Here is a 19,569-nt window from a genome sequence, read left to right on the forward strand (position 1 = left end):
TCCTGATGCCGGTTATTGCTCCTAACCCTGGCCGAAAGGCCTCCCCCCGTCTCCTTTCTCTCCTCTCCCCCGGCTCTCTGCTGCTGCTTTCCGGGCCGTGGAACTGCATTTGCTGTGCTGATTCTCTTACCTGCGCCGATTTTGTTAACTGCCAGAAGGTTTTTCCAGAGTAGTCACATACGCCGTCCTAAGAAAAATTGGACTAAATCGGAGCTGGCTAAACTTGCTTAAATGACCAGAATTGGTGCGGGTGGAAGGTTACGCCCTCAGTGAGGTAAAAAAAAATCATAGCCTAAAAAAAAAATCCTACCTAAGCGAATTATGCTAGCGCAGAAACTTTGGGGAAACTTGGAGATTTTAATTTACTCCAAAAGAAAATGGTGCAGGCCAAAAAAAATGGCACAGATAATTGGGAAAATTGAACCCAAATCTCTAACGTTTAGAAAAATGAGAGGTGATCTAATTGAATCATACAAAATTCTTACAGGACTTGACAGGGTAGATGCAGGGAGGATGTTTCCCCTGGCTGGGGAGTCTAGAACCAGGGGTCACAGTCTCAAAATAAGGGATTAGCCATTTTGGATTGAGTTGAGGAGACATTTCTTCGCTCAGAGTGTTGAATCTTTGGAATTCTCTACCCCAAAAGGGCTGTGGATGCTCAGTCTTTGAGTATATTCAAGATCGATAGATTTTTGGATATTAAGGGAATCAAGGGTGATGGGGTTAGTGCAGGAAACTGGAGTTCAGGTAGATGATCAGTCATGATCGTATTGAATGGCGGAGCAGGCTTGAGGGTCGAATGGCCTATTCCTGCACCTATTTCTGACTCCAGTGTCAGCTGTGCCTCAGTGGGTAACACTTTTACCTCTGAGTCAGAAGGTTGTGGGTTCAAGTCCCACTCCAGGGACTTGAGCACAAAAAAAAATCTAGTTTGATGCTCCAGTGCAGTGCTGAGGCTTAAACCAAGGTCCTGTTTGCTCTCTCAAATGGATGTAAAAGAGCTGATAGCAATATTTCGAAGAAGAGCAGGGGTTCTCTCTGGTGTCTTGGTCAATATATATCCTTCAATCAACATAACAAAAAAATAAATTATCTGGTCATTAGCACATTGCTGTTTGTGGGAACTTGCATGTGTGCAAATTGGCTGCCGCATTTCCTACATTACAATAGTGACTTCACTCTAAAGATACTTCATTGGCTTGAAAGTGCTTTGAGACGTGCGGTGGTCATGAAAGGTGCTATATAAAGCCAAGTTTTTCTTTCTTTTTTCTATTTCTTATGTTCTTATGAGCCTAATTCGCATGGTTAAGCAGTTCCAGCACCATATGAGCATCATCAGCCCACCGGGGCGACATTCAAATCCATTGAGTTAGACAATCCAGCGGGAAGTTGGGTAAAATTTCTCACCCCACTATCACCCAGAAATTAAATACTTGAATATGAAAATAACCTCAACTTACTGCACTGGCATGTTAACGACAGTCCATACTTCACCAAGACTGAACAGGAAAATAACGTCTGAATATAGACATGAATCTACCTTGCTCGCAAAACCACAGAGGAGTGTTAAAAGTCCTGGGCAATTACAGTGAAACAAATCAGTAAATGTTCTAAAGTTTTTTTGTAAAGAGGGGAACAGCAGAAAAAAAATACTGAACCAAAATCTACAAGCTAAGTTCAAAATATCACACCACGAGAAGAGATTAATGATAAATAAACTCAGTAATGTCCCTTCCCCAAAAATAGATGCAGGCACAATCAGCAAGTCTTACCATCACTGGGTGACAACCTAACACATCATCAAATTGTGGTAAGCAGAAGTACTTATTTCCATTGATTCATGGTTTAGATAAGTCATGGTTAAAACTCCCTATATATTTGCATACAAAGGATGGACATACAGAAACCCATGTAGTGTCATTGTCCAGGAGAGAGTCCCACACACATGAGAAGTGTGTATGAAGCTTTCCCCAAGTATTCAGGAAGGACCTTTTTGGCTATCTGGAGTGACTTTAGACCAGGTTTGGCTTAAGCTCTAGCAACTCTTGTGCAGGTCCTATCATGGTATCAGCCATGGTTCAGTGGTAGCAGACTCGCCTTTGAGTCAGAAGGTTGTGAGCATAAATCTAGGCTGACATTTCAGTGCAGTAATGAGTCAGAGGTGCCAACTAAAGCCCAATCTGCCCTCTCAGGTGGATGCCATGGCACTATTTGAAGAAGAGCTGGGGAGTTCTCCCCATTATCCCAACATCAATAAAATAGATTATCTTGCCATTATCATATTGCTGTTTGTGGGGCCTTGCTGTGCTCAAATTGGTAGCTATATTTCCTACATTACAACAGTGACTACACTTCAAAAGTACTGCATTGGTTGTAAAGCAGTTTTGGGATGTCCTGAGGTCATGTCGGGCACTATAAATGCAAGTTCTTACCTTGTTTTTAATAATATCACAGAGGACTGATGGTGCAGAGATCATATTCTATCATGGTGTAACTAATGCTCACAGGGTAGCACAGCATTGAGTAGTTTCAGGATAGAAAAGATGGCTTTCTCCTCTTCAGCCTGCCAAAAAGAACTCATCATCATCATAGGCAATCCCTTGAATCGAGGATGACTTGCTGCCACGTCAAAAAGTTCACAGGTGTTTCAATGAAGGACCTAAAATTCCAGTCCCGAACTACATGTTGAAGGGTGGAAGATGCTTGTGCGTGGATTTTTTTAACGTGTGGTGACTGTTGCACACCAGCCACCACACGGGCTTGACAGAGCTAGATGTTGGTCCAGTAGCAAGGGTTAACCAAAACGACTGGAGACCAGCTCTGTTGCACAGACCTAGTGCACACACATATGGGGCTATGCGATACCATTACTTGGTTTGTAGAACACAACCGTGCCCAGCAGGCCAAGCATTCTTAAAAGTTCTAAACTTCTAACACCTTTTCCATCTATCTTCCTGACTTGTTTGAACCAAGACAGGTCAGATGTGATTACCAAACCAAGGAACTGAGTGGTGTAACTGAAAAAAAGTTTGCAGTTCTCCGTGAGCAGATGTGAGTGGGTCTCATCTTAGCCCATCCTTTTCTACTGCGCTATCTACTGAGATATCACGCCACTTGTCTGATGACGGTGCAATTACATTTCTAGCGATTAATCTCTGCTTGCTTTAAACCCATTAATATCCAAAGATAAATAAGAACACATTGAGTTGTTGGGAATTTTAATTATTTGCTTGATTGAGTTTCCTACCTGGACTGCAGCTGCAGTGAATTCGGAACCACAAAGTACTTATTTTTAATTTGAGTCAATGGAATGTGTGTGTTTCACTCCAGCAGCCATACTCTTGTGGAAATAATGAAATAGGGTGACTGAGTGTGTCATTGAATTAATGGAGCCAGATTGCAGTGAAGAAAATGTGAAGAGCTGGTCTCTACATTGGCACTAATACAAGAACTAGTATTCCTCATTCTACAATGGCATGACCAACACTCAACATAGTGTGAGCTTTTTAAATGTTATTATTTATTCGTTCGTGGGATCTGGGCGTCACTGGCCAGGCCAGGATTTATTGGCCATCCCCCAATTGCCCTTGAGAAGTTGGTGGTGAGACGCCTTCTTGAACTGGAAGAGCCCGTGTGGTGAAGGTACTCCCACAATGCTGTTGGGTAGGGAGTTCCAGTATTTTGAACCAGTGACGATGAAGGAATGGTGATATATGTCCAAGTCAGGATGGTGTGTGACTTGGAGGGAACTGTGGAGGTGATGGTGTTCCCACGTACCTGCTGCCCTTGCCCTTCTAAGGGTAGAGGTTTCAGGTTTGGGAGGTGCTGTTGAAGAAGTCTTGGCAAGTTGCTGCAGTGCATCTTGTAGTGGTACACACTGCAGCCATGGTGTGCCATAGTGGAGTCAGTGAATGTTTAAGTTGGTGGATGGAGTGCCAATCAAGCAGGCTGCTTTGTCCTGGATGGTGTCGAGCTTCTTGAGTGTCGTTGGAGCTGCACTCATTTAGGCAAGTCTATCACACTCCTGACTTGTGCCTTGTAGTTGGTGGAAAGGCTTTAGGAAGTCAGGTGAGTCACTCGCCACAGAATATCCAGCCTTTGACCTGCTCTTGTTGCCACAGTATTTATGTGGCTGGTCCAGTTAAGTTTCTGATCAATGGTGATCCCCAGGATGTGGATGGTGGGATTTGGTGAATGTCATGGGAAGGTGGCTGGACTCTCTCTTGTTGGAGATAGTCATTGCTTGGCATTTATGTGGAGCAAATGTTACTTGCCACTCATCAGCTCAAGCTTGAAAGTCATATTGCATGTAGGCATGGACTGCTTCATTTTCTGAGGAATCGTGAATGGAACTAACCACTGTGCAATCATCAGTAAATATCCCCATTTCTGATCTTATGATGGAGGGAAGGTCATTGATGAAGCAGCTGCAGATGGTTGAGCCTAGGACACTGCCCTGAGGAACTCCTGCAGCGATGTCCTGGGGCTGGGATGATTGACCTCAAACAACCACACGTATGACTCCAGCCTGTGGAGAGTTTTCCCCGATTCTCATTGACTTCAGTTTTACTCGGACTCCTTGGTACCACACTCGGTCAAATGCTGCTGTGATATCAAGGGCCATCACTCTCAAGTGAGGTGGATCTCATTGTACACTCCAGCATAATTCGACAGAGGCACATTGAGACAATCAGCCGTGCAATCATATTATTCTGTCATTAGTGAATTTTCGCTCTTCTTTCTTTAAATGTATTTATCTTAATTTTCAAAATGTTTTATTCAAATTATGAAAATAGTATTGATAAAGTTTATAATATTGGTATGACTTCCTTAAAAACTGTTAATCTCTAACATCTTCCAGTGTTGATGAAAGGTCATCGACCTGAAACGTTAACTCTGTTTCTCTCTCCACAGATGCTGCCTGACCTGCTGAGTGCTTCCAGGATCTTCTGTTGTTATTTCTGATTTCCAGCATCCACAGTGTTTTCCTTTTGATAAGGCTTAAAATGGAACAGATGGAGCAAAGCACCAAGGTTACTTCAACACAACCTCCCTCCCCTGGAACCTCTACCACCAAGAAAGCCAAGAGCAGCAATGTCGTGGGAACAACGTCACCTCCAAATTCCTCTCTCCAAGTTACATGCCATTCTGACTTGAACATATATTGCTGTCCCTCCATCCTTACTGAGTCAGAATATTGAAACCATTAGGGGAGCACCATCACCAAGAGAACAGAGGAGGCTCAGGCATAGATCTACCACCAATTTCCCAGGGTAACTAGGGATGGGCAATGAATGTGGCCTTGTCACTGTTGCCCACATCCCGGGCGGAAATACAATTAAAACTCCTCTGTCAAGAAGGGGGAATGTTGTAGGAAAATAGCATGATGGAAATTCAATCAAGAAAGTTACTGATCTAGTTGCAGAACGCAGACAGGATACTGATCTAATTAACAAACGGCCATTGTCGCTATTTTTGAAGTAACGGCTCAAGAATGTGGAGTCAGGTGGGCAAACAAGGTAAATAAGCTAGATGTACTAAATGGATTAAAAGCAAGCCAAGAACCTTCGACTATCGAAAGAAACACAACTATAATATACTCAAGGAGAAAGAATGTGAGCCATGCCCTGGGGACCGCCCCCAGGAGCATATGGATAAAGACCAAGAAAGTTATAAGAATGTAACCATTTCTGTATCTACAGAGTGCTTCAACTCAAGCAGGCGAGAGAGGGTCTCCGTGTGTATGCTCGAGAAACAAAGACCTGATTTTGAATTAAGACCGACCCAACTCAACTCATTAGAAAAATCAGAGGTGGTCTCAGTTGAAAAGCAACTGAGACAGCGCGGGCGCATTTCACCCGGACGAGGTCCAGTCTCTGAAGTGTTACATCAACAGATGGTGCAGTCGGCATGATTTCCAAGCTGATGACCTGAGCGGACAGATCATTGGGGGTAAGTAGTCATTTTTGAATACTTACTAGAGCCTAAATGAGTGTTCGCTAGGTTCGGACGCACTACAGAAATAGGATAAGAGCGGTCGGGGAAGGCAGTCACTCAGGCAGTAAGTGGACGCACTTACTTGGGTGCAAAAAGGCACCGGGCAGGGAAAAATGGCAGAAAAGGGTAAAGGTAAGGGGGTCGAAAGTCTAACCAAGATCCTAAGAAGAGTATGAGAAGACCGAGATTAAAATAAAGAAGTTGGGGTGGGATCCGGACTGGGCACCATCCCAACATAGAGCATTTTGGGATCAGCTAAAGGTAGCACCAAGGGCGATGCCTTCAAATTAATCTTGTGCCAGTGTTCTGAATAAACTGCCAAGTGTCTGGGAGAAGCCACTAAACAAACCACTGAGGCCAGTAAGGCGTGGACACTGTTAAAAGCACAGATACAGGATTTAAAGATAGAATCAAAAGAAAAGGAGGCACAAATAAATCAATTGGAACAGGAAGTGGAGCTGGGGGGAGAAGATACGAGAGCCTTGTTTGTAGATGGATCCACGAGGTGGCTGTGATGCAAATTCAAAGCTAGTTGGGCCCTGACTGATAAAAGGAGGGTTAAAATAAGAACCAGAAGAGTAGGACCAGGGTGTTCTGCGCAAGCAGCGGAACGCATCACGCTACAGCAAGTCTTGGGCTGGCGAAAGGTGGGAGAGGTACTTTGGACTCGATAGACTGGGGAGAGGAACAGGAAGGTCCAAATTACTGTAAAGACAGGCCAGAGGAGTAAGACATAGCCACGGGAGGGGAAGATTGGGGACCAGATGGGTCCATAAACTAAATTTATAGCAGAGAATACTAAGAAACCAATCAAGAAAATGAAAAAGAAAGGCTGGATCCCAACGGCAGTCCAGCCAGGCAAAGGGAATGGTGGGGCATCCAGAGTAAGGGTAAGCAAGATAAGGGAATAATCATAATTATTAGTAGCTACTTGGGACTTAGTAAACATGTAGAAGTCAGATGGAAAAGAGACAAAATAAGATCCGTGCAGTAGAAACAAGTAACCAAGATAATCATTACAGTGCTGTGGTGATACAGACACACAGAGACCAAATGAGGCCAGTGGAATATTATTCCACCAGGGAACAACCAGTCATAATAGGACTGCCACTGTGTGGCCGCAACTGACTGCGCTGCATGGGCAGTCAGGGTCATTGAACCAGTGGTAATGGCAGGGTCAATGAACCAGTGGTAATGGCAGGAGACATCATATTACACACCAACCATAGGTTCGTGGAACTCCTGAATACCGAATGTTTAAAGACAGTATCGGACAGCCGAAGGGCAGCCTGAGAGACGGTTCTTTTGCCTAAAGATAAATCAGTAAGAGTAGTGAGAGATATGGGATTCAATCCAGCTGAGGGAATGGCAGGGGAAGGGGAATCACACGAATGTCAGGACCAGATAGAGACAGAAAACTTGAGCCAGATCAAGGAAGAGGCTTTAGAAGGTGCAGACATGGTATTGTTTGTGGATGGGTCCAGAAGACATATAAAAGGGACTCTCCACAACAGGATTGACAGAAGCCTGAATGCTAGTTCAAAAGGGAATAATATTTAGTGCAGGGGGTCCCAGGATGAGTGGAAAAATATTTAAATGTTGGGTGAATAATAAAGTATTTAAATTATCATTATGCCACATTAGAATGGTTTAAGGCAGTCATATCAGAACAAGTAAAATGAGACCATACGAAATATGGGATGTGTAGTGAAAGGATTATATGAAAGGTCAGGGTAAACTGAGTCATCTATGAACAGTGACCCTGAAACAAGCTTGCACCTTGCGGGCCATAGTATATAATATAAAAGAGGCATGCAATCACCCGCAAGCAGGAGTACTGGGGATAGTACTAGCAGTATCCCAGTTAGACGGACAGAAGCCAGACCCTCTGTGGGCCGTAGAAAATGTGGGAATGGTACGGGACGAATTCTTGAAACAGCACTTCCAATCTCACCAGTATGCTACAATCATGAACAACAAGACAGTGGGAGTGGCTTTAAGTTGTAGTCATACTTGTGGTACCACGGTTGTCTGTCCACACCAGGTCGGTACGGGAAATAAGGATAAATGCGGGTTCGCCCAGGCGGTAAACTGTACCATCAAGATCCGGGAATTGACATACCATGAAATCCTTGTTGCATCTCGTGACGAGAGAATATTGTATGACCATGAACAAAACTGCCTTCGTGTACAGTACAGGTGCAGCGCCTAAAATCCGGAACCTCGGGACCGAGGCCCTTCCGGATTCCCAGCTTTTCCGGATTTTCGATTTGTTTTCTGACGTCACGAATCCAGAAACACCCAAGCCCAGGTTCGGGTATTTCCGGATTTCGGAATGTCAGAAAGGATGAGGGGGATTCCTGCCAAAGAGCTGTTCGGGCCATCTGGCCCCGCCGAGGAGAATGCCATCGGGCGGGGCCCCAACGAGGTGTTCGGGCAGGCACCACCAGGGAGGTCGTCGAGCGGGGTGGCGAGGAGGTCCCGAGGTAAGGGCAGCGGCAGCGAGGCGAGGTGAGGCGAGCAGCAGCGAGACCCCGAGGCTGGCAGATCCAGATTCCGGACGACCCTGCCATCGATTGGTCCGGAGTCCGGAACATTCCGGCACTCCGGATTCTCGATGCTGCACCTGTACTGCGATATGTGTGATTGAAAACTCAAGCTTTTGCTTTAAGCCAGTTTCCCAGTCATTGGCAGATAGCACATTGACCACATATGGAAGGCACTGAACGTTACCATACATGCTAATGGCGGACTGGGCAACGTGAGCCGGTTCATAGCCCCAACGATGGCACCGATTCCACATCTGAAGGAGCACCTGAAGTTACTGAGGAATCAGGCTCAGACTATTCTTAACCACTACCATGTCATTAAAGAAGAATGTAAGGAATTGAAGAAGAAGACCACCGAGACAGTATGTGGTGGGAAGATATTTGGAATTTTGGACTTGACATTAACATTCACCTGTGGATTCGAATTGCCTCCCACATATTAGTGGTGGTACAATGTGTATTGGTAATAATATTGCTAATTGATTGCCGTATGAGATGTGGAAAGCAGGAAGCAAAAACATTAGCTAGTCAGATTAGAGAGTCAGATGAGTGAGGAGTATGAAACATTGCTGGGGAAAATTGAAGAGAAGTATGCAGACTTAGAAAAATTAGGAAAATAAAAGGAGGAAGAAGAGACGGGGAAACCAGGAACAGGTATAAGTACATGACCCCGATATTATCTTACAGACCGCATGCCTGGCCAGCATAGCGAGTGCCCGGACAGGGAGTAACGGAGCCATGTTGGGTGTAGATACGTTGGCCATTTTGGGTCGGGCTGACCAAGGGCTATAAGGGGGGAGTTATTGTCGGAAAATAGCATGATGGAAATTCATCATCGGGTCTTTATTTCTCGACCATATGCACGGAGAGCCTCTCTCGTGGTGGTGCACTCTGCAGAATACAGAAATGGTGTCAGAGAAATAGTGATCTAGTTGCAGAACGCAGACAGGATACTGATCTAATTAGCAAATGGCCATTGTCGCTATTTCTGAGGTAACGGCTCAAGAATGTGGAGCCAGGTGGGAAAACAAGGTAAATAAGCTAATGTACTAAATTAATTAAAAGTAAGCCAAGAACCTTCTACTATCAATAGATACACAATTATAATATACTCAAAGAGAAAGAACGTGAGCCACGCCTTGGGGACCGCCCCCAGGAGCACATGGACAGGGACCAAGAAAGGTATAAGAATGTAACCATTTCCATATCTGCAGAGTGCTCCACCTCAAGTGGGCGAGAGAGGCTCTCCGTGCATATGCTCGAGAAATACAGACCCGATGTTGAATTAAGACCTATCCGACTCGACTCATTAGAAGAACCAGAGGTGGTCTCGGTTGAAAAGCAACTGAGACAGCGCGGGCGCATTTCACCCAGACAAGGTCCGGTCTCTTAAGTGTTACCTCAACAGGGAAACACTAGGTTCTTTGGATGGATGAATTAAGATGGTGCTCATGACGTTCCTCCTCTGTAATTATCCTGGAATGAATTGATCTAATATGGTGCCTGTGCAGTGACCTTTTTGAAGCAGCCTGTTGCTAATATGGTAAACTGCCCCTTTAATATACAGGACCTGCCCCTTTAAAATGCAGAGTCTCCCTATTTAATATACAGAGCCTGCACATTTAATATAGAGAGCCTGCCCGTTTAATATTCAGGGCCTGTCCCATTTTATATACAGAGCTTGCCATTTTATGTATGTGGCATGTCCCTTAAAATGCAGGCACTGCTGGATTCTTTAGCTTGGGAAGGGAGAGAAGCCAGTGAATCAACCTTCATTCTTATTATAAAGATGTCTGATGCAAATTGCACTATGACCGTAAAATTACTCGGAGCTGCTCCCGCTCTGAGGGCGTTCCTTCACTGGAAGTGCGACAACAACTCTGTTTCCATGAGTAACCGGGGATTCCGCCACACGATGATTCAGTCATGGCTTCTTGTACTTCAAAACAAATGAAAAATGGATGACCAATATTTATCGATTAAACCTATTTGGATCGCCTTTTTATAATGCACATGCCTGATTTCTGTCACACCCATTAATAGAGTTGAGTTGAGAGCACCCATTGTGCCTGTCTTTTGATTCTGTACTATACATCTTCTAATGCCTTTCACCCACTGGAAATTTATGAATTAAAATGACCCAATGTTATATTTCATGGCTTACATTAAAGACCAAGGCCTAGAAATTCGGGTCATTGGCACTAATGGGGTACAAACAACTTTTCGCCTGGGCGCAGCGCCAACAGCTCCTCTAAATTCAGTGGGAGTTTAATGGCAGAGGTAACCCGTAGCGCCCCACTCCACCAGCAATGATGATGTCATCACCATGCGCAGTGCTCTGTTAGCACCCCGGACCCTAAATTGGGAATCGTCCAATGAAGCGGCGGCGGGTGATGCCAGCGACAGTTTCACGGGACCAATAGTTTAAAAAAAGAGGTGTAATGCTTTAAAAAAAATACGATGCAACATTTTCCTACGCCCCATTGGTGCTTTGAACGAGGAGTCCGTGCTGCGCTCGGTCAGCTCGGCATGCTGCTTGAGTGCCAAGCTGTTGACACAGCACCCCCACTCCCCAGTGGTCCAGGAAGGGTTAGGGTTGGGGTTATAATGCAGAGTTTGCAGCTAATTAAGGGAAGAGCCCCTCCTACGCTGCACGGCCCAGTGTGTAGCGCTGCGCCCCACTCCCGACAGGTCCACCCCACTACCGCCGCAGAAAGGAACTGGAGCACGGTATTTTGCGTTCCACTTCCTTTCGGGGGCGGTAACCCCAATTTCTCGAGGCAAGACTTCTGTGCCCGACTGGTACCACCCCGGTGGCCAATTCTTTCCCCCAAAATCCTGCACCTCAAAGAAAGCGCCTTACACTACCTCAGGATGTTCCAAAGTGCTTTTCCAACCAATTAAGTACTTTTTTGGTGTTGTGACTGTTGTAATCTACACGCAGAAAGATCCCACAAACAGCAATTAAATAAATGACCACTTAATCTGATTTAGTGACGGTGGTTGAGGGAAACCTCAGGGCGAGGTTCCATTGAGGTACCCCAATTTCAGGCGAGCTTTCATGAGATGGCATCCCAGATATTGGTCACTGAACTAGACTGGTCAAAGCTGGAGAACTAGCCTCCAGACTGAGGAGTGATGGAGGACCAAAGGAAGATGACGAGAGGAAATAAAGAGTGAAAAAGTCAGTGAATGAGAGACAGGAGAAAAGAGGTCTTAAAATCTCTCAGCAAGCTCATGCAGACAGTGATACATGAGCATGGTGTCACCGTGAGCAATGGGGCTGATTAACGATTAGGGCAGTTCGATGAGAGGGAGAGGGAGTAAAGGTTAGACTTTCCATCTGGTCGACTTCTCCTCCAGTGGGTCAGTCACGTTTCAGTCTCAAGTGGGTAATTAAACTGCAATTAAGGGGTATTTATTTTCTCTAGACCCTGTAGTTCAAGAAACAGAGCGTTAAACAGGAGGAATCTGAAATAATTTGGATATACTTGTGTACGTGTGTGTGTGAAATATGTGTGTGTGAGAGAGAGGTGCATATATGTCAGTGTGAGATTTGTGTGTGCAGTAATGTCTGCATATCCCTGTGGTGTGCACATGGGTGTGAGATGTAAGTGCGTGTATGTGAGATGTGTGTGAGAGGTGTATATGTGTCAGAATGAGATTACCTGCATAAACTGCAACACCTTTCTTTTCTGTCATCATCATCATAGGCAGTCCCTCGAACGAGGATAACTTGCTTCCACACCAAAAGGAGTGAGTTTGCAGATGTTTCAATGAAGGACCCAATATTCCAGTCTTGAACCCGAGGGGTGGAAGATGTCTGTACGTGGATTTTTTTAACGTGTGGTGACCGTTGCACATCAGCCACTACACGGGCTTGACAGAGCTAGGCTTTTATCCAGTGGCAAGGGTTAACCAGGACATCTGAAGACCTGCTCTGCTGCATGGACCTAGTGTGCACACATATCGCAGTGTGGGCTGGCCCGTACTGCCCCTTGGGCCCTCAGCTACTCTGGGCCCCGTGCCCCATTTACCGCACCTCTGCCACAATCTCTCACCGATCGTCCGCCACAAAACATTCGCCGCACCTCCGCCCCGATCTCTCACTGCACCTCCGCACCAAACAATATGCAGCAAGTCAGCTGTACTGAAGTAGCAGATCTCAGTGGGGCACGGATAGTAGGGGCTACACAGTCATTCTCAATGCACCTGAGTCAGGGAGGGAAAATGCAGCCCTACTCATGGCAGGGAGTCCTGCTCAGAACTACATGTGCGTGCAGACACTTGGTGAAGGGTCACACATGAAGAATGACCACTTGGTTGAGGAAACGTGGGATACCCAATACTTGTGGAACTGTAGCCCTGAAAAAAAAATCAGTCTTCAATCACCAGGCAGAATAAAACAAATAGGAACGGAGTGGGGGAGGGGAGATCAGGTACACACATCCTAAAGTTTCAAAGGAATCACCCTGGGAATTTTCCTTCATTATCTCATTCTCTGACTGGGAATGGAGGGCTAATTTCCTGGTTGCAGATCACGGCGGGCGAGATTCCCTATCAGGAGTAAATATTCAGGAAATTGGCCCTCTGATGTCTATCCCTGTGGGATTCTGACTTGTGAGCCTCAGTCTTGCTCTGGGGAACGGAGCTCAAACCAAACCTCAGGTCCCATGGGGTGAAAAGTTGCCGAACTTTGTAATAGTCCGTAGTTAACTTTATACTTTTCTGAATTGTTTAGATTTTTAAAATCTAAAGATAAAAAAGTGCATTCCATGATGCATCACCTTCCACCAACAATCTCACTGTATTTTAAATAGTTTCCGGCTACATGTCAAAGCCATTATAATTTCCATTGAGTGCTCCTCCCCTTACATCCTTGACTGTTATTCCTATAACAGATCCTTCCTTCTAATCTAATCTACCTGTATGCAGCAGGTTGGTGAACTCCCAGCCACTCAGACATGGGGTGGTCTGTTTAGACAGCTCGGATCTTCCTCCCAGACTTTAGTACGGACATCGGGTTATTTGCCAGCAGGTAGAAGCAGGGCATGCTGGATGAAAGAGCGCTGCTGCAGGGTGAACAGCATGATACAGGGCTGTACGGTCGCCTCAGTCGAGACTCTGGGGCCCAGGTCACTGCTAGTATTGGGAAGGGGTTTGGTGAACTTTCAGCTGGCCTGTTTGAAGAAACAAAACACTATCGGGGAGATTTGCTGCCCGGCGTGACATTAGCGCTGAGGTTTGGCCACCCATAATCAAAACTATGGTCTATCCAAATACATTCTGGTCTCTTCGGGGTTCATTTTAACCAAACCCGCCCAGTGAGAAACCAACAGATCGGTTCTGCCACCTGTTTTACAGACCGTCCCAATTTTACTTTTCACAACTTCGATCCCATTAGGTTCCTGCTGGGTGGATTGGGTTGAAATTACACCTTCATTCTTTAAAAAACATCAGTCAAATCTCCCCAAAGTCTATGCTTTTCTAGAATAGAAAGACCCAGCTCTAAGCCTATTGTCCTGATGAAGGGTTTTTAAGATGGGTATCAATCCAGTGGTCCTCTTCTGACCCGAGGCCTCCATTTTATCCATCATGGTCAATATTCACGTGTGTTCCTATCTGCTGCTTTAAGAGACTTAAATGTTAAGTGGCAAACAGCTCATATTCCCAACAGGAATTTCTAACCACAATTGATGCAAAATAGGACGTATGCTAGTCTAGTGCCTTTGGTGCTGGACCAGGACCCAGAGGATCTAGGTTCAAGCCGCCTTTTTGTCATGGTTCATTGGTTTGAGAATTTAATCTTGACATTTAAACATTTATCATGTTTGCTCCAGAACTGTGTTCCAAGGCAAAATCTGTTCATAATTTATAACAAATGAATCAAGCGTATTTCCAAACTGAGAGAAGAATAAACAAGCAACTGTGTCTTAGAAGTATCTTGGAACAAAATTAGCAAAATGGTATTAGAAGACTTTAATAAGTACAAGCAATATCTCTCGCAGCTGAGAACAGAAGCTGAGCTAAGACTGGATGCAGGCCTGTCAAAAACCATCAAACCAAGCTGTGGGGAATGAAGCTCAATCCAAGTCTCAGGTCCCTGAAGAGAAAATCCGTGGGCCGTATAGGTGTTGAGTTTTGTAACAGTCCACAGGGTAGATTTATGCATAACTTTATATTTTGCTGAATTATTTACATTTTTCTTATGTCTTCACTATGTTATAAATGTTATTTTTTGCTTTATATAGTTGTTAATGTTTTATATAGTTTTTGTGTTGTTGTTGATAAAGTTGGCTTTGTATGTAATCAAGATGGTTGCTCAAAGCCAGCTTGTTCATAATAAAAACAGCAGAGCATCACAACTCACCAATGGGATATATAGAGATATTACTGAAGCTAGTGTGTCAGAGAAGGGATGTTCTTTTTCTTGTGTGTGGTCATTGGGTGCTGAGTCAGGTGGTGAGGTTGCCTGGGGAAAAGCTGTAACACATTCTAAACATACAAACAGTGACAGGCAGGAAACGGCCCTCTGAGCCATCGAGCCTGTCCCACACAATGCGATGCCTTGTGTATCACAATATATAGATTCCTCACCCGAAATCGTGTGATTCCCTGGGCGATCTGAAACAATATCAGAAAATGCTAAACATACTCAGCAGGTCAGGCAGTATCTGTGGAGAGCGAAACAGAGTTAATGTTTCAGGTCGATTGACCTTTCGTAAGAACTGGAGAAAGTTTGAGATGTAACAGATTTTAAGCAAGTGCAGGGGCAGGGAAAGGGGGAGGGGAGGAAGAACAAAAAGAAAGGTCTGTGATAGGGTGGAAGGCAGGAGGGATTAAATGACAAAAGTACAACAGAACAAAGTAATGGGACAAGTAAAGAAACAAAAGAGGAGTCTAGATGTTATGTTCAGAATAACTCCACAAGACTGTATATTGTAAGCTCAATCTGTTGTGACCTTGGTCGCTTTAATCTAATTCCAGAGTGAGGAAGCAGCATGGTAGATTGCCTTTTATACCTGCTTGACCAGGGTATGTAGGTGATCCTTGGGTCTCCCACTGATGCACCCCCTGGTGGCAAGTCTTACACATTGGTAAAGCTTACATACATAACATCACTCACTCCCAAAGTCCTAGATACAAGTTATTTACAAGTTGAGGCGATCCGGGGCTCTGCGTTCCCGGGTTGATCACCTGAGTTGAAGTCCTGGCATGGGTAAGTCGGTTGGATCATTGCTGCTCTGCGGTGTGGTTGGTCTGATTGGACTGTCGGGCATTGTGGGTTCATCCTCGTGGTTGACCGCAAGGTCGATTGCTGGTTGGGTGTGTGTAGGTGGATCAATGATGGTAATGTCCTCTTCAGACTGTTCTTGGTTGTCAGTGAATCGCAATTTAGTCTGATCCAAGTGCTTTCTGCATGTTTGTCCATTCAAAAGTTTGACAACAAACACTATTCCTCGCCTTGGCTAAAACAGTGCCAGCAGCCCATTTGGGACCATGACCGTAATTAAGAACAAACACAGGATCATTAACCTCAACATCACGTGATACAGCCGCGCGATCGTGGTACACGTTATGCCGGTGATGCCGGGTTTCTACATGATCAGAGATCCGGGTGGACTAAGGAGAGCCTGGTTTTGAGTGCTCTCTTCATTAGAAATTCTGCAGGGGGAACCCCACTAAGCGATGGGGTCGCGTACGGTAGCTGAGCAGAATCCGAGATAACCGGGTCTGCAGGGAACCGACTGTCACGCGTTTCAAGCTCTACTTGATAGTTTGAACTGCCCATTACGCTTGACCATTGGATGCAGGCTTAAACGGGGCAGCCCTGACATGCTTGATGCCATTGTGGGTCATGAATGTGTTGAATTCCGAGCTGGTGAAACATAGTCCATTTCACTAACAAGGATGTCGGGTAAACCATGGGTGGCGAACATGACCCAGAGGCTTTCAATGGTGGCAGTGGACGTACATGATGACATTGTTATACATTCAATCCATTTAGAGTAAGTGTCCACTGCTACTAGGAACATCTTTCCAGGAAAGGGGCCAGCAAAATCTACGTGGCACCTGGACCACGGTTTGGAGGGCCATGACCACAGACTCAGTGGGGCCTCCCTTGGTACATTGCTCAACTGTGAACAAGTGTTACATTGGTGTACGCATGACTCCAATTCCGAGTCAATGCCGGGCCACCAAATGTGCAACCTGGCGATAGTCTTCATCATGACTATGCCTGGGTAGGTACTGTGAAGGTCGCATATACGGCGATGGAACGGTTTAATTTCGTCTTGCATTTCCCCGGGAACCGGCAACCAGCTCCCATTGAGAAAGCAGCTTTTTATTAGTGATAGCACAGGGTCTTGGCTAGTCCAGGTCCTGATCTGGCGAGCCATGACGGGTGACCCCTCGCTCTAAAAAGCATCCATTATAAGAAGCAAATCTGCAGATTGCGCCATTTCCACTCCGGTGGTGGTCAATGGTAGCCGACTGAGGGCATCTCAGTGCCTGGTCTGTGGCGGATTACATAGTCATACACAGAAAATGTTAGCGCCCATCTTTAGATGCGGGATGAAGCATTGGTGTTAATATCTTTGCTTTCTGAGAACAACGAAATGAGTGGCTTGTGGTCGGTTTCGAGCTCGAACCGGAGTCCAAATAGGTATTGGTGCATTTTCTTAACCCTGTATACGCATGCTAATGCTTCTTTCTCAACCATACTGTAGGCTCTTTCAACCTTAGATAAACTTCTGGACGCATATGCAACTGGTTGCAGTTTGCCTGATGCATTGGCTTGCTGTAACACACAACCGACCCCGTACGAAGATGCATCCAGAAGCTAGTACTAAACGTAACTTGTTGGAACATATCAGGTTTCTGGCCTTATTAAAGGCTGTCTCTTGAGATTCACCCCAAACCCAGTTGTCACCCTTGCGTAGAAACAAATACAAAGATTCCAGCAAAGTGCTCAACCCCGGTAGAAAGTTACCAAAATAGTTGAGTCGGGCCAGGAACGAATGCAGTTCCATCACATTCTGTGGTCTGGGTGCATTCTTGATGGCTTCCGTCTTGGAGTCCGAGAGTCTGATGCCGTCCGCCGCAATCTTTCTTCCCAGAAATTCGAGCTCTGGCGCCAGGAAAACACACTTGGAGCGTTTCAACCCGAGTTCCACTCTGTCCAGTCACATTAGAACCTCTTCCAGGTTGTTCAAGTGTTCGGTGGTGTTTCGACCAGTGATCAGGATGTCGTCTTGAAGCACCACGGTGCATGGAACCGATTTCAGCAGGCTCTCCATGTTACTCTGGAAGATGGCCGCAGCCGAGCAAATCCCAAAAGGGCATCTGTGGTATATGAACAGTCCTTCGTGCATGTTGATGCACGTCAATTCTTTTGACTGTTCAGCCAGCTCCTGTGTCATGTAAGCAGAGGTTAGATCCAGCTTGGTGAATGACTTCCCCCCTGCTAGCGTTGCAAACAGGTCATCTGCTTTGGGTAGCGGGTACTGGTCCTGTACGAGACTTGATTGATCGTTACCTTATAGTCCCCGCAGATTCTGACCGTCCCATCGCTTTTCAACACCGGAACAATTGGACTGGCCCACTCGTTGAACTCAATATGATCCCTCTCATTGAAGTCTGTCCAACTCGATCTCGACTTTCTGTCACATCATGTACGAAACCGCTCGGGCCTTGTGAACGGGTCGTGCATCAGGGACTAGATGGATCTGCACTTTGGCACCTGTGAAGTTCCGATGCCTGGCTCGAAAAACGACGGAAATTTGTTCAGCATTTGGGTACACGAGGCATCATCCACCGAAGACAGTGCTTTGATGTCGTCCCAGTTCCATCGGATCTTTCCTCGCCAGCTTCTGCCGAACAGCATTGGGCCATCACCTGGTAAAATCCATAGTGGTAAATCATGCACAGCTCCACCATACGATACCTTCATCACCGCACTGCCAATGGCTGGTATGAGCTCTTTGGTGATAGTGCGCAGCTTGGTGTGGATCGGGCTTAGTTTTGGCCTTTGTGCCTTGTTGCCCCAGTTTCTCAAAAGTCTTCTGGCTCATAATTGACTGACTCGCCTCCGTGTCCAATTCCATGGAAACTGGAATGCCATTTAATTTAACTTTTAATATTATCGGAGAGCTTTTGGTCACTTCCTCTTCATCCTCGGGTTGAGTTGCCTCTCTTACTCGTTCAGCGTGATCCACGCCGGATCGGCCATCTTCTTCCAACTCTGACACGTGGTGAGTCGCAGCACATCTGTACATTCGCTGGAGGTGCCCCAGTGTTCTACAGCCTTTGCACACGTAGTGCTTGAAACGACATTGATGGGCTCGATGATTACCCCTGCAGCGCCGACATGGTGCTAATAGATTCGCATTCACGTACCACGGCAGACTCTGAGTCATCCTAGGTCTGGCCTCTGCAGGCGTGTAGGCCCTGCCATGTATAGTTCTGCCTGCTAAAGGTGTTCTTTTATGCACAGTACGTGCTGGTGAGCTTCGATGCTGCAAAGATATCTGTTTAGTGTTATCGTTCGTGGACATGAATGCCTGGACTATCGTGATGGCGTTGCTCAGATCTAGGGATTCGGCAGACAGCAGTTTGCGAAGAATGACCTCGTGGCCAATTCCAAGCATGAAAAAGTCCCACAACATTTCCTCCAAAAATCCAGCAAATACGCACAGTCCCGCAAGGCGTCTTAGGTCGGCAACATAGCTCACCACGTCCTGGCTCTCGGAGCGGTGGTGCGTATAAAAGCGATACCTGGCCATTAAGATGCTCTCCTTCGGTTTGAGGCGTGCATAACTCGTCATATTTCTTCTCCATTGGTTTCGTCGGTGCTAGCAGATTTTTGATGAGGCTATATATCGTGGACCTGCAAACGGTGAGGAGAATCGCCCTGCGCTTGACCGCGGTCTCTTCCATCTCCAGGTAGTTGGACACAAAGTACTGGTCAAGACGCTCAACGAAGGCTTCCCAATCATCACCCTCAACAAGTCTCTCAAGAATA

This window comes from Pristiophorus japonicus, chromosome 11, assembly GCF_044704955.1.
Source record: "Pristiophorus japonicus isolate sPriJap1 chromosome 11, sPriJap1.hap1, whole genome shotgun sequence".
NCBI classification, from domain to species: domain Eukaryota; kingdom Metazoa; phylum Chordata; class Chondrichthyes; family Pristiophoridae; genus Pristiophorus; species Pristiophorus japonicus.